Genomic DNA, 4,016 nt, shown 5'->3' with positions numbered 1-4,016 from the left:
TTCTAGTTCAGTTCTAGTTCAGTTCTAGTTCAGTTCTAGTTCAGTTCTAGTTCAGTTCTAGTTCAGTTCTAGTTCAGTTCTAGTTCAGTTCTAGTTCAGTTCTTTTTTCAATTTGCTTTTATATTTGCTTATCTTTATAAGGTTCAAAAATTTCATTATTGCATTTTTCGTGAGCCAGTATAATGATTTATTTTTTTTTCATAAAAAATTCACTCACCTTTTTTATAAGAGGGAACAAACAAAATATCAAAAAAAAAAGATTATGAGTAAAAAATTTATGTATTGTTATGTGAACAAATGTATTGTATGTTAACTGTCAGTATAAATATGTCTATATAACCTACAGCCGTTTCAGCAGTGTGTTTGCCCGTTATGCATTATTTACATCCTTACATACACCTATTTGTAAAAGATTGTAACACGTGGCGTATGATTTATTATGAAATACCAAAATATTTATTTATTTTCCTGAGCTTCCTTGCTTTTCTTCCTATCAAATATATATTCTTCAAAATAAACAAAATTCTTTTGCAATAAATACGATTTTATATAAACAGAGAATGCTCAAGAATTTGTAATTAAATTTTAAATTTTTAAGAATTTTAAATAAATAAAGAAAATATTTCTATATAAAATCTTTGTATAGCAATGTGTAAATTTTAAGATACACACATACATCAACTTGAAATCTTTATGTTTAAAGCCGATTTAAAAAACTTTGTTAGATTTAGTGACCAAAAATAAAACCTGAGATTCATTTGTATCACCTGTATTTAGTTCACATTTGTTATACAACAACTGTCCTAAATTCTCTAAAGCAAAATTGAACTGAATAGTCGGAAGTTGTATTGTGTACATACATACATATGTTGTTGCTTTCTCCATTAGTTTGAATATCCTTGTTGTATTGTGTTGATGTGATTTCTAATGTGCTTGTTTGTCTAGTTATATCAGAAATCTTTACTACCTGGTAATCTTTTACATTTTTACATTTTGATGTCAGTAGTTGTATTTACTTAGTTTGTTGTTTGTATTGTCTGGTTTAAAGGGAACAAATGGACAAAAGTGGAACAAATTTTGTAGTTGTTGTTGGATTAAAACAAATTTAGAGCTTTAAATGTAACTGATAAACTAACTAACTAACTAACTAACTAACTAACTAACTAACTAACTGAAGAAAGGATAACGACGACCTTGCACTTTATCTTCTTGCTAGACCATAGTCTATCGTCAACCGCTGGATTTCCAATAGAGACCTACTTTCAATGGCAATTTCAGTAGGATATAAAGAGATTGTGCCGATTATTCTGACCAAGTGTCATCCTTCCTTTTGATATAGGTTGGATTGGACTGGCTTTTAGCAAGAATTATGCTATGCATAGCAGAGTCCTTTGTATTGTCTATAGATTCGCAGATTCTTCTCCATGAGGTTCTTTTCGCGACTGCTATAGCTTTCTTATAGGCTTTTAGTTTGTCGCGGTATGGCTGCCACGATTTGTTATTGTAACATGTGTTAAAGGCTCTACGTGTTTCTTTGCGTAGTTTAGATAGCTCCGAATTCCACCAAGGAGTGAAGCTTTTCTTTGCCTTTGTAATTGGACAGGAAACTTCAAAAGCATTTCTCAGAACTTTGCTGAAGTTTTCCCTCTATCCTCTCGAGGCCAACGATGGAATCGTCAACCGCTGGTATTGTCTTGAGTTTTTTGCCTGAGGAACACTTTGTACTTGAACCAGTCAGTTCTTCTAGGGTTCCTATGGAGCGTTTTCTCTGTCAAGTTTTGTAATCTAATATCGAAGAGAATTCAGTTGTGGTCCGAGAAAGACTTTTTATTGGAAACCCTCCACCTATCAACTGATATTTCAGATTTATCATTTATGAGTGTAATATCTAGTACCTCCTCCCATCCATTATAATTGTCCATACTTGGAAAAATTAATGTTGGTGTGTTGCCAGAATTACATATGCTTAGATTGTTGGTATTAATGAAATTGTATAGTGACTCACCCCTTTCATTAACTTCGCTGCTACCCCAGATCGAATGCCTGACATTGGCATCACAGCCCAGGATTATGTCATAGTTCTGCGGACAACTAGCCACCCGTAGTACCAAATTATGTGGTTCTCTGGTTAGACCTCTTTTTAATCTATGCAAGGACAAAGCCAGGCAGTAAACTGTAAACACCAACTTATAGTCCCGGCCAACTAGAGGTATTGGTAGCACCTATCTATCCCCCCAATGTAATATACCAAGATGAGATATGTCATCAAGAATAATAAGCCCGGGGGCTGTAAGATTTGTATAAATAAGTTTGTTATACCGTTTTTAATTTTCACAATATAATTTCCCACCATATAAAGTATATATATTTTTGGGATCCTTATAGATGGCGGAATCGATTAAGTAAGTCATGTTCGTCTGTCTGTTTGTTGAAATCTTCTTTCTAAAGATCCCAGATATCTTTGTAATTCAAGTCTTCAATAATTCTGTCAGTATGTCTCAAGAAGTTCAAGGAGTTTTGTATTGAAAATCAACAAAATCAAAACAAAAGATAAAACAGTAAGATTTGGGTAATACAGCTTATATAAGTTTGATGGTGGTAATACAGCGTATTTGTTAGTGGATAGGTACAACAGTTACTTTTTTCTTTCTGCTGCTTATACAGCTTTAAATTGTTTGTGTGTATTTTATATGATTTAATTTTTTAAAAAGCTAGGAAGGACAGCCTGATGGACATGAACTACTTTTTTAAATATTTTACAAGTTTCTTCCCATTGTTTAAAGATATAGCAAAGATATGGATAGATATTTAAAAAAATATATTTATTTTAAAAACAAAGTAGATGGCCAAATTTAAATTGAATTAAATAAAATTTTTAAATTTTTCTTAAGATAAGTTTGTAACTTATGTACTTTAAATATGAAATCAAATAATTATAAAACATTTTTATATTTCTATAAGAAAAACAAACAAAACGAAACACATTTGGCAATAGTTATTCAACTAGACTGCACTACATTAACTATAATGAAACATTTAGATAATGTAGATATTGAAACCAACAACTTCCTCCCTACTACTACTTTTTATTGTACTTGGCTAACAGCCAACAATTAGTTAAACTATTACAAATAAAACTTTAACAATTGACACAATTTAAACACATACCTCACACATACAACTGAAAATATCTAATTAAAATATTTAATAAATTCTCAATGCTAAAAACTGACAAAATATCATGCCCACTATTATTTCATTTTGGAAAGTTTACATATACCATTCCCACAAAAAGTTAAAACAAAATAAAACTGTTAAAAATAACTGCCACGACAATTATTCGACAAAACTGTTTCCTTCTACTGTCTATAATAATAAAAAAAATAAAGTTTTCCTTTATGTCTACATCGACAATTTGAGTTTAGTTTTAAACGCATAACAACAAACACACATACACTCACATTGCAAACATAGAAACGGAAGTCTAACAATAGCTTCCGGTGTGGAAGTAAAGTGCGCGTACATAAACATGAAATTTTTTTGTTCTCTTTTATTTATGTAGAATTTTTTAGTTATTTTTTATAGTAGACTTTTATTACATGTTGTAAATGTGACAAGTAGAAATTTTACAAACGAAATTTATTGCTGGCATAATGACAAGATTGCCAACAATTTGTTTTAGTTTAGTAATTTCTAACAGACATTTTTCGTTTATTTTAGAGAGCCGGCTATTATAGCAATTAATAAAAAAATACTAAATGTATGACGGAAACTAAACTAAAGACTTTTTGGAATGAAAAGAAATGAAAAGCACTGTAAGGGCAAAAAAATGGAAAGATTATTGTGCTTTAAATATGAATTTTCAAGTGTAGTTCAGTTCTAGTTCAGTTCTATTTAAGTTCTAGTTCAGTTCTAGTTCAGTTCTAGTTCAGTTCTAGTTCAGTTCTAGTTCAGTTCTAGTTCAGTCCTAGTTCTGTTCTAGTTCTGTTCTAGTTCAGTTCTAGTTTAGTTCTAGT

The sequence above is a fragment of the Lucilia cuprina genome, chromosome 5, assembly GCF_022045245.1.
Source record: "Lucilia cuprina isolate Lc7/37 chromosome 5, ASM2204524v1, whole genome shotgun sequence".
Taxonomy (NCBI): domain Eukaryota; kingdom Metazoa; phylum Arthropoda; class Insecta; order Diptera; family Calliphoridae; genus Lucilia; species Lucilia cuprina.
Note: the sequence above shows the minus strand (reverse complement) of the source record.